At 40.3% G+C, this 12,051-nt stretch overlaps 1 protein-coding gene and 1 long non-coding RNA gene across 12 annotated transcripts in view; one reads left to right on the plus strand and one right to left on the minus strand.

Annotated features, from left to right (window-relative positions):
• Positions 1–12,051, plus strand: part of PDLIM5 (PDZ and LIM domain 5) — a 209,351-nt gene that overhangs the window by 83,231 nt on the left and 114,069 nt on the right. The window lies entirely within an intron of this gene.
• On the minus strand, positions 396–5,526 carry LOC123478122 (uncharacterized). 3 transcript variants are annotated; one of them, XR_008426702.1, is made up of 4 exons: positions 5,361–5,526; positions 4,985–5,221; positions 1,752–3,817; positions 396–1,644 (listed from the first exon to the last, which is right to left on the minus strand). It is a non-coding gene; the product is annotated as an uncharacterized lncRNA (long non-coding RNA). The 3 variants fall into 3 exon arrangements; XR_006653253.2 differs by having other exon boundaries at positions 5,316–5,526; XR_008426701.1 differs by having other exon boundaries at positions 4,985–5,526.

The following is a 12,051-nucleotide window of genomic DNA, read 5'->3' on the forward strand; positions in this document are numbered from 1 at the left end:
AGTCCAGAATGTTTTTTTTTAAATCCTGAGAATGTGTTTTGTTACCAAATTATTCTTAAAACTAAGAAAAGTATTTTTGTATTTGAAAGATAAACTAGTTAACTGCTTTCTCAAAGTAACATTTTAATCTCTTTGACTCCCTAAATTATAGAACAATATGTCTTTTTCCATATTTTATAAATTCTCTAATGTTTGTGTAGATTGCATTTTTTAATGAGAAGCCTATTCGCCCTCATGAGGCAAAGAATTATCCCCAAGGGGTCAAAGTGAATTGTTCCTTTACTGAACTTTGCTGTGATGTTTTTGATTTTTCCATTCAGTTTTTGTTGTTGTTGTATAATATGTACAGTGAAATTTTAGTAATTGCATAAGAGTTCCTTTTTATTTCTTCAAAGAAATTTACATTGATTATAAAAATACTCCTGTTTCTGAGAACTTTAGATAATAGTTTTTCTTCTGAGCTTTCTGGTGGGAAGTGTTAACAGTTGCTAGGGGAGCTATTTTTGTCTTCTTTCTTAGTACACAGAATAGGAACTTAGTAAGCAAAGCATTAAAGAAAAAGAAACTAGCATTTTAAATTTCTACTCTAACACGTTACTGAGTTAGGAACTTTATATACTTAGTCACTTAATCTTCATAGCAGTTGCTGTGGCAGATGTGATCACCCCACTTTATGGAAAGGTTAATAAGTACTTCAGAGCCACACAACTTGTAAGTAAGTGAACTAGAATTCAAGCTTGGGTTTGTTTTTCCTCCTAACCTAATGATTTTTCTACAATATCACATTGTCTCTTTAAATAAAGGAATTAAAAAATATTTTTATTGTATGGTCATTTTAATGCCTGTTGTCTAAAAGTTCATTTTGCTCTTCCAAATATACCACAATAAGAATTTTTGCCATTAAATTTGTTCCATAGGAGACAGCAAGAGACAGTTATGGAGATATTTATTTGATATTCCAGTAATTTCAAATGCCATGGAAAATACTAGCAAGAAGGCAGTGCTCTTTGAAAAGTTTGCTGTTTTAAAAGTTCACAAAATATTCCAGCGGTAAAATTACCTCATTCATTCCTTTAGCAGCGCCAATGTATGCATTCTCTGGGCAAATTAAAGCAGCTTTAGTAGTAACTTCATCTGTGAAACAGTTTTGCAGTTGAATTGATATGCATGGCTAAATTCAAGTATTGAGAATAGACTTCATAGATTCATACCATTTTAGAGTTTGAAGCAACTCCATCCATCAACCAAGAGAGCTCTTGGTCCATCTACACCGTTTGTCTGTATTTATACTTGGAAATTTCTTTTTGATCTGTGTAAAAAAATACTGACAGTGGCAGTATTTTTTGTGACAGTAGTGATGCTGGGATTGGAGTTGTGCAGCAGAGGAGGAAAGGAGGAAGAAACAGATGCCAGCCTATCAGTTTATGAACCTTCTCACACTACATGCCTGTTCCCTGCAATACTCTCCTCCGTCTTTCTTGTGGTCTGATCAAAACCGGAAAAGGTGGCGTTCATGCTGCCTGTCACCAATATGCAGAGACAGGGACTGAATCGTTATGGGCACTTTATTCAGATGGCTGGCGATCTGAGAAGGCGGCGGGTTATGTACATTTCCTCTTACATTTCCTCTTAAGCCAGCCTTTTCTGTAAGAAGGAAAAAGTGTAGGTAAGGGATTTGGAATTCAGGAAAGAGGTTAATCAGGTACAAGCTGCAGTCCAGCATTTCCCCTAACATCCTTTCATCCACTAACCAGTGATTTTCTCTCTGGGTCCTGTGTCCTGTGTCCTGGGCGATTTTCTTTATCTGTGTCCCGGGCAGTGGACTGTCTCTCCCTGCAACACAGTGGCTCATATACCGTCTTGATTGCTTATGGTCTCTTCTGGAGCACAAAGGTCAATCACTTTTGGTCTCCTGGAGTCAGGGTGGGTCATATCTTTAGTTCCTGAAACAATAGCTTTTTACATGCATGAACTATCAGGCTTATGAACTGTTACATTAAACTAAAATTTTCCAAGTCTTGAGTTCCCCCATCCTCCCCCACTGTTAGTTTTACAATAACTTATCTGTATGAGGTCAGTTTCATATGCAAGTATTCATTTTGCTGTTGAGCGTGTATCTTAGCATCAGACCGTCTGGTAGAGGGGCTTAGGAATACATTTAATTGCAGGTCCACATAAGGGGGCATATCTTATGCAACAACAAGCTATGGTACTGAAAAAAAATGACAAGAATAAAAATAACAAATGCCTCTTGAAGACCAGTGATACTAGGCAGCCAGACTAGTTTAGAAAAATCCATGACAAAGAATCCCTCTCTTTGTCTTATATTGTATACTACATCATTTACTTGCTTTACTTTATGCTTTATGAGCTGTGAACTATCAGTCAGGTTGAAACAGCAAAGGCCTTTAAATCCTTTTTTTTAAAATTATATTTCATTGGTTATTCTGTTACAGTTGTCCTGATTTTTCCCCCTTGCCCCTTTCCACCCAGCATCCCACACTCCCTCAGGCAGTCCCCACATATTGTTCATGTCCATGGGTCATGAGTATGAGTTCTTTGGCTACTCCATGTCCTGTACTGTACATCCCCTTGGCTATTCTGTAACTACCTATCTGTACTTCTTAATCTCCTTACCTCCTTACCCATTCTCCCATACCCCTCCCATCTGGCAACCTTCTGGTAACTAGCTTCTTTTGCTTTGGAGTTCTTCACATCCATGATTATGTTTTAAAAGGAGTCCCCCTATAGCGGTATGTTTCTCCAATACCGCTTCTCTAACTTGTCCTAGTTCTTGACTAATGGCACTGGTGGCGTGTGAGGTAGTATTAAAAGCTTTTGCCATAGCACCAGCTAATCTAATTATTTTTACATTCAAATAGGTTACCATGGCTGGCATTATAAATACAGTTAAAGACTATATTCAGCAAGACTAAAAAGGTAAATCACTATTACAATCAGGTGCAGGGGAGAGTTCCCGTCCAGCCCTGGTGGGGTGCGGCTTCTGAGGCATACACACTGTCAGTCTTCTCAGAGAGCATGGTCCCCCTGGACTGTCTGCTGGAATACAGGAATAAGTAGTCCTCCCACATATTGGAAACCACCCTGCAGGCAATTTAATGTGAGCAAAAGCCTAAGATACATTAGTGGTGGTGGTGCGATTCATCTTCACATCTGCTGAAAGCACAAAACAGTTTTTAGTACAGTTGACAAAAGTTGCACACTCTCTAGCTGGGGCTACATTAGCGACCTTTAAGGAAAACATTTCCCTGTCCTTTTACATTTACAAATGTAAATGTCCTTTACATTTGCCACAGGTCCCCAATTATAAATATCAGAATAGGTCATTACCTTATTGATATTTTCAAACACAGTATAATTTTGAAGGCTTTCCAAGCAATTATAAACCACTTACATGACATGAAGTGAAAATTTGTTCAACGTAAGTTCCCCCTGCCAGACAAAAGTCAGAAATGTTTAGAACTTTTTTTTTTTTTTTGCTAAATATACCCAAATATTTTCATCTCATTTGAAAGGAGTAAGTTGTCCATAACAGGGTTAAACAAAAAGTAATGAAAAGAATGTAAGTCATTGCTTTTGAAAGATGACTTTAAAGTCTTCTTGCAGTTCGGTGGTCCATTGTTCCTCAGGTGCTTTCTTTACTCTGGTGTGATGAATTCAAGGTTTTATTCTTGTTAATTTTGCCACAGTACATCCCAAGGCCCAGTCCACTTTTCTTCTAGTTGGCTCTCTGGAGATCCTGTCTTTCAGGTCTTGAGTAGCACCTTGTCTCCAGGCTCAAAGGGATGTAGCAAACCTGTGGGGAGAGGTCTCTTAATATAAGCAAGGTCATTGATTACAGCTAAGGTCTGACTTAAATGTTGTACATATACCTTTACCTTCACTTCTTGATCTATATACATATCTCCCACCCCAATCATAGCCTGAACTGGTTGCCCATACACAGTTTCATAAGGACTCAATTGAATCCTACTTCAAGAAGCTACCCTCATCCTGAGCGGGGCAGTAGGCAAAGCTTGATGCCAAAGGAGATGAGTTTCTTGACACAGCTTGGCTATATTTTTGTTCAAGGTGTGATTCATCTTTTCTACCTCCTCAGAGGCCTGAGGTCTCCATGCCATGTGGAGTCTCCACTTGATTCCTAACAATTGACTAACCTTCTTTGTAATTTCTGAAACAAAAGCAGGTCCATTATTGCTCATACACTGCTGGGGAGGCCAAAGGGAGGGATTATTTCCTTCAGTGAGGCTTTCACTACTTTGAGGATTTCTCCATTCTAATAGGATAGGCTTCTACCCACCCTGAAAAGGTGTCAACAAAAACTAGCAAATATTTCCACCCTTGGACCCTTGGCATCTGGGTAAAGTCTATTTGCCAGTCCTCGAATGGGCTCTGTCCTTGATATTGTTTCCCTTCTTTCTTCTGATGGGGATCTGTCTTGGGGTTGTTCTGTAACACAACACATCTAGCGATTATTTTTCGTATGGCTTTAGCAGTTCCAGAACCTGTGAGCCACAGTTTGATATATAGGTGGTTAATGAGTCTCTTTCATGGTGAATGGCCTCATGAAAACGTTTCTTGACTGGTTCTACTAAATGTTAAAGAACCAGTGTAACTCCTTTCTTATTTCTCCATCCATTATCAGGGCCTTCTTCATCAAAACCCCAACCCTGAGCTTTCTCTAAGCCTGCAGTTGAATATTCAGGGTCAAATTGTGACAGGGCTAGAACAGGTACCAAAGGCATTATAAACATTCCTTTAGCAGCCTCCTTCGCTGCTCAATCAGCCCGATAGTTTCCTCTAGCCACTTCAGTGTCCTCTTTCCGATGCCCAGGTCAGTGCATAACTGCTTCTAACAATTCTAAAATTTCTGCTGTGTGTTTAATCTCCCTTTTATTGTAGGGTTACTAGTACTCTTTCCTTCCAGACTGAACCATGTGCATGCAAAATTAGGAAAGCATACCTTAAGTCAGTATACACACTCACTCTCCTTTCGTGTGCCAGTTCCAGTGCCCTTGTCAATGCAATCAGTTCAGGTTTCTAGGCAGAGGTTCCCGGTAGCAAGGCCTTGGCCTCCACTACTCCTTCAGGAGTCACAACTGCATATCCAGCCTGTCTGTTTCCTTTCTCCATATAACTGCTTCCATCTGCATAGAGAGTCCAGTCTGCTTCTTCTAAAGGGTGGTCCTGTAAATCAATTCTGATAGAATAAACTTCATCAGTAATCTCCGCACGGTCATGCATTAGTGCAGCCGAGTCAGGCTCTGAGAGAAGAGAGGCAGGATTTAACCTACAGTTTTGGAGGAGATGTTGGATTGTTGAGAAGAATTGCTTGGTACCTGCCCATTCTTCTAGCAGTGAGCCACAAATTTCCCTTTTGCTCCAGCAGGCTCAACACTTGGTGGGGTGCCTAAATGGTGACAGGCTGTCCCAAAGACAACTTCAGCATCCTATAAAAGCTCACAGGTGGCTGTCACAGCTCTCAAGCAGGATCTAGTTTCCTTGACAAGTATGCAGTGGGTTGTGAAATGTCACTAAGCATTTGGGTGAGGACTTCTAGGGCATTGCCCTGCCTTTGATGAATGTATAACTAGAGAGCTTTAGCAGATTTGGAAGCCCCAGGCTGGTGCTGAAGCCAGGTGCACCTTCAGGGACCTAAAAGCTGGGGAATAGTCCTTCATCCATTCTAAAGCGATATACTCTAGTCCTTTCAGAGTTTTTCTGGTTTAACATATCTGATGTAGAAAACAGAGCATGTGCCCACGATATCCAGCAGGCTTGCCCTGTGGCCCAACTCCCACTGGAAGTCATTGCAAAGAGTATTGCCCTGCCCTGGTAGGGGCTTGTCCTCCACCAAATTTGGTTCCCTGATGGGTTCAACTCCGTGAGACCAGTTCAGAGTTCCATTAGTGGAGTAAGAAGGAAGATCCCCTATGGCTGCAGGGCCCTTGGGAACCCTGATTGTACCAGCGGCAGCCATAATATCCAGATCTTCCTGAGTCCTCCCCTCTGAGCTTCTGCTATCTCTCACAGCAAATTCCCTTTTTTCTTGTCCATTAATCTGTTTCCTTTTATTCCTGCATCCTTATTATGTAAACTCATGAAAGTTTCTAGGTAAGGTATTTTTTCCCAATTCCCTGATCTTTGACAAAACAACTCTAATTGTTTTAGTATAATACAGTAATTTAAAGACCCATTCAGTGGCCTGCACTCTCCTGAGTCTTAGATTATACCATACATAAACCAAACAGTATTATAATAAAAACTGCTTTCTTGTTAGTCATAGGTTTATAAGCATAGGTCAACCAATCCAGCTAAAACTCTCCCCAAAGGGCTGTTACCTGGAACGGAGGCATTTCCCCCAATTCTACTAGACAGAGCTCTGTAAGATCACACAAACCAAACCAGAAGGCACTTTAATTAAACCAGAAGATACCTTTTTACCAGACAGAGCTCTGTAAACCAGAAGGCACCTTAATTCCTGATGGTGTAAGTCATGACCTGGGATTGTAACCTAAACCAGAAAGCACAGGATTCAATCAAAAAGTAAAGACAACGGGAGGTGCCAAGAGTCGGAGGAGGAGAGTCCCCAATTGAAATCACTTGGCAGCTGCTAGGGAGTCTCCAAATGCACACCCCAGGGCCCCACAGTCCAGGCAGCCAATAGGACTCCCTGCCAAATACCCAGACTTACCAGAAAGTCCCACAGTCTGTCCTGGCAGAGTTGCCAAAATATGAAGCCAGAAAAAGTTGGCATTTGTGCTGCCTGTCACTACCAGAATCAATAAACAGAGAGGGAGATTGAACCTTATGGGCACTTTATGCAGATGGCTAGCAACCTAAGACAACTGCGGGATATGTACCCTAGCAGACTGTCTTACATTTCCTTTCACGCCAGCCCTTTCTGTAAGAAGGAAAAAGTGTAGGTAAGGGATTTGGAATTCAGGAAAGAGGTTAATCAGGTACAAGCTGCAGTCCAGCATTTCCCCGAACATCCTTTCATCCACTGACCAATGGTTTTCTATCTGGGCCCTCTGTCTTGTGTCCTGGGCAGCAGACTGTCTCCCCTTGCAACGCAGTGGCTCATATACCATCTTGATTGCTTATGGTCTCTTCTGGAGCACAAAGGTCAATCACTTGTGGTCCCCTGGAGTCAGGGTGGGCCTGAAACAATAGCCTTTTACATGCAGTAACTACTAGGCTTATTAACTATTACTCGAAACTAGAATTTTCCAACTCGAATTCCCCGTCATTCTTACAATGTTCTTTTAGGTATTCTGTGTGAGAGTGGGAAATATGCTGGATTTAGTGGTAAATTGGCTTGTATCAAATACAATGAATATTAGAGAAACCAACATATTTTCTCTTTTCTCTAACCTTTCTCCTACTGTAAGTAACTCATTTTCCTATAATTTTTTTTCTTTCTTTAGAACCTTAAAACTGGTCCACTTGACTCTAAGGTGTCAAAATGTCTTTGCCAAGTGATACATGTTTGTAGCTTGGATTTTGTAATTGAATTACATAAATAGAAAAAATGTTTGTTAGTATCAGCGGACATAGAGACCTTAAAAATATGAAGTACCGCCGTCCCGCTCTCGCCCCCGTACATGCACAGGTGGGATGAATGTGGTGACAGGAAGGAGTAGAGGAGCATTGTTCAGTCACCTGAAATTTGAAGTTCTGAAAAGGAAGACTTTCTTAGATTCAGGATAGTGCAAAAGTTTGCCAGGATGTTAGAGAAGAGAGAGCCTAGTTCAGAGTGATTCCATGCTTAAATTCCAGGGCAGTTTATAAATTAGCACAGAAAGTGCTCAGTTTTTCCAGGAATCAAATCAGATGAGTTAGTCTGGAGGTTGGGATTAAGCATAAATTAGGAAGCTCAAAAGTATTGTAAAAACCATAGCAATATATGAATGAGTCACAGAGGAACTGAGTTTTCTGTGACTTATGTGTGTGTAAATATATATATATATATATATATATATATATTTATTGCGTAATTCATACTCCCCAGTTTTCTTTATAACTCCTTCAGAAGACATATATTTAACTATTGTGGTATGCCAGTAACTATGCTAGGACTGGGGAAATAGGCACCTAATGGGAAGAAACAGATATTTTTATAATACCAGTCAATGATTTTCAGAATCTCTGTATGTACAGGTAGCATCTGGAGCATAGAAAAAGGAGACAAAAGAGGTGTCCCACAAGTGGAAGCTTGATTGTTGAATAGGAGTTTGCCAGATGGTCAAAAGTAGGAGCAAAGCGGGCATTTAGGCAAAGAAAGAGATGGATGGAGGAAAGCCACATGGTGTTCTGAGTCAGTAGTTCACTATGGATGAAATGTAGTTTTTTGAGAGAATAAGAAGAATAGGAGATGGTTAAAGGGTTAAGAGGGTTCAGATTATAATAAAATTTCTCAGCTGTCATAAATAAAAGTTTGAATTTTGGTTTCAGTTGATGGGAAACTATTGAATCATTTTTAAATAATATAATATATTTAATAATTACAGTTAATATTTATTGAGCAGGTAGTACGTGCCAGACATTTTAAAATGCTTTACATTTAATTCATTTAATCCTTTCAAGAACTCTGTAGTTTAGATGCTTTTATGAGTCTCCTATAAAAGATAAGGAAATGGAGGGAAACAATACCTAAGGTTAACCACCAGGATTTATGGCTGTGTATGATATGTGGAGGGCTGAGAAAGAAGGAGGCCAGGGAGGACACTGTTTTGCAGCTGTATGTGGGAACTGATGAAGGGCTGGGCTAGGAGAAAGTTGGGGTGGAGGAGTGAGAGTTCTAATGGTGAAAGCTGAAGGTTTGTTCCAGAACTGGTTGGGTAACTTTCATCAGAGCAGCTGTGCTGATTCATGTCTTACTTACTGCCTCTTTTCTGTTGCTTACCTCACAGTGGAAACTGTCCACTCCTTTTGTTTAGCTTTTCTCTCTCCTCCTCTGCCATCAGTAACACTTATTTACTCACTCTTTTAGCAAATATCAGGTTTTCAGTTGGTGTGAACCTACATTAGTGTAATTACAGGGAATAAAAAGGACACTGTTTCTGCCTTAAGCAGTATTTGGTACAGTATGACGAGGAAGGTTAAGCACAGAACCTGCAATTCAAGTCACTGTGAGAGAGGTCGTCAGAATGATACAGCCTTCTGGGAGAGCCGTATTTGTTTGAGTGTATACTTCATCCTCACTTGTATTTCTAAAGCTATTTGAGATCATTCTGCTGGGCTGTCGAGGTATGCAGCTCCCTGGTTTCCCTAAAGTTGGTGCTGGGTCCTTGGAAAGCTATTATGTATTCTATATTTTTAGGGGTGTGGAATACTCAGTGTCCTCCAACACACACACCCTGCACCCACCCTACATACCCCTTCCAAATTTCTCACCATTTTGGCCTTCGGAGAAAAAAATCTCGTGATGTAAAATGTCATTCACATTGGCTGCTGGACTGTAAGTTCCTAAGGACAAAGACCATACCTGTCTTGTGTACAGTAGTGTGTCCTGATCTTTTCTATGGACTTGCCCTCATGGTGTGTGCAAAAATATTTGTTGAAAACTACATCTGAGGGTGAAAATTTCCTTAAAATACTTTCGCCAGTAATTAGCACATGAAAGCACACAGAAGTACAGAAATCAGTAAGGCTTTGAGCACAAGTTTGTGGTGGTAAATAATACTACAATAAATTATAGCCACTGATTGGCAAGAACGGTTTTGTGTGGCAGCCCCACATGCCGTGTCCCTCTCTGGGGAGCCATAATTTTACGTCTGTATTTTAAGATCTTCTTTATATATACTTAGTCCCTTCTTTTTGGACATTACCAGCTGGGGAGTGAGGTAATTTATTCTTCCTATGGCCTCTGTGCATTGTGAGAATAGAACTTACATTCACATCTTCTCTGCATACCTGAAAGGGGGCTGATGCAGCATGTAACTTCTGTCCATCCAGATTGCTTCTCCCCTGAGAGTGGAGTCTGTGCCCGATTGGTCCTAACTGGATATTCATTGGACCACGTTTACCAACAAGTGCACTAAACTGTGCCGTAATAGGGTCATTGTTTCTAAGTCCACTCACTTCTTCACCTTCTGTTCTCAGGTGTGGCAGGTGCCCTGGGCTGAGGGGGGCCTGCTGGTCTCTCTCACTTCCTGTTTCTTTTTTATCCACTGTTTGGATAAGTGAATGGAGTCAAGGAGATGGACTTTAAAAAGGGTTCCCTCTTTGCTCCAACATAAAATAGAAGCCCCACATTTTGGGTCTTAAAAGGGGCTTTCATTCATAAAGGCCCTACATTTACTTCTCACTTGCCAACCAGTCTTTGGTAGATCATAGCCATTCAGAGAAGGAGGTTTCAGTGATCCATTTACTTTCTAGGGGAGGGAGGTTTGGGGCTGCTATGTTTCTTTGGGTTAGAAGAAGAAATCATTGTGCTTCAATAGTTATACACTGACTAAAGTAATATTTTACATGTTGGGTAATGTGTCTTTTTCCTTTTCCTTGTTAAATCATTCACCCTATTTTTAAAAATTATTTATTTAGTTATTTTTAGAGAAAGGGGAAAGGAGGAAGAAGGAAAGGGAGAGAAACATCAACGTGTGGTTGCCTGTCACGTGTCCCCTGGGGACATGAAACCCTTTGGTTCTCAGGCTGGCACTCAGTCCACTGAGCCACACCAGCCAGGGCTTCATTCACCCTATTTTTGTAATCCCAACTGTTTCCAGTGATCTCAGACTCCTTTTATTTCATCTGTTTACTAGATTAAGAGTGAATGGTGCTTTCTCTGAGGCTACTGGTAAATTTAGCTTTAGCCTAAGTTAGTGAAATAAATGAGAAAAATCATTAAAAGAGGTAACTATTTGTCTTTCCTAGAAATAAAGTTTAATGGTAGCAGTTGGTAATTTTTAAAATGTATATTTACTGGGACGCCCGGTACATTTTGACAATTCATTTCACTGTGAAGAAAGAAATAGATGACATTTTCCACCCTGAGAAAATGCAAAAACAGATATTTGCTGTATAGAATAGTTGCCCCTCATATCTATCCATTCATTAATAGCAATCGCCAATACTTGTATACATCAAAGTGCTTTGAATACACTCATCAAATCCTTTCAACACTTTGTTTTGGTACTGTATTAGTTTCCTATGGTAGATGTAACAAACTACCACAAACTGGGTCTCTTAAAACAACAGAAATCTATCCTCACAATTTTGGAGGCCAGAAATCTGAGCTCAAGGTGGCAGAAGGACTGCACTGCCCCTGGAAGCTCTAGGGGAGAACCCTTCCTTTCCTCTTCCAGCTTCCCGTGGCTGTCGGCATTCCTTGCAGCTGCATCACTCCAGGGTCAACCTTTATAGTTTTATCTCCTCTTTGTGTGTCTGTGTCTTCACTTCTGTCCCTTTTAAGATTTGTCATTGGATTTAGGGTCTACTCAGGAAGTCCAAGATGATCTCAAGAGCTTTAACAAAATGAGAACACTCACAGGATCTGGGCATTAGGACATGGACATACGTTTTTGGGGGACTACTATTCAACCCACTACAAGTACATAATCTCATTTTCCAGGGAGACATTGAGTAAGTGGTGAGTCTTAAGAATAGGAGCTGTACCTCTCCACCACCACACTGTGATGTCATGTGAACTTACTCAGCTCTATTTGTAAATGATCTGTTTTGAGGAATTACTTGTGTGATATCTAGTTTTTTAATTAGGAATGGCTTAACACCTGCTAGGTTTCTTCTACTTATTGCATAGTGTGTGTTTTGGGAAGTTATATGCATAGGATGAATTACAACCTATTCACCAATGAATTCTCTTCATTGGTGAATTCTCTTGATACAAAGCTGGTGTTACCTTGCTGTAGTTAACTTTAGCAGAAGAAAAGGCCACTCCTTGCTTTCACAGCATCATAAACTCGTTTTTCTGGTTCCATGAAACCAATCAGAAACATCAGACTTCTAATCCTTATTTCATCACTTACTAGCTCTAGAAGTATGATCAAGTTATTTTAATTCTTAACA

Source organism: Desmodus rotundus, chromosome 4 (genome assembly GCF_022682495.2).
Source record: "Desmodus rotundus isolate HL8 chromosome 4, HLdesRot8A.1, whole genome shotgun sequence".
Lineage (NCBI taxonomy): Eukaryota > Metazoa > Chordata > Mammalia > Chiroptera > Phyllostomidae > Desmodus > Desmodus rotundus.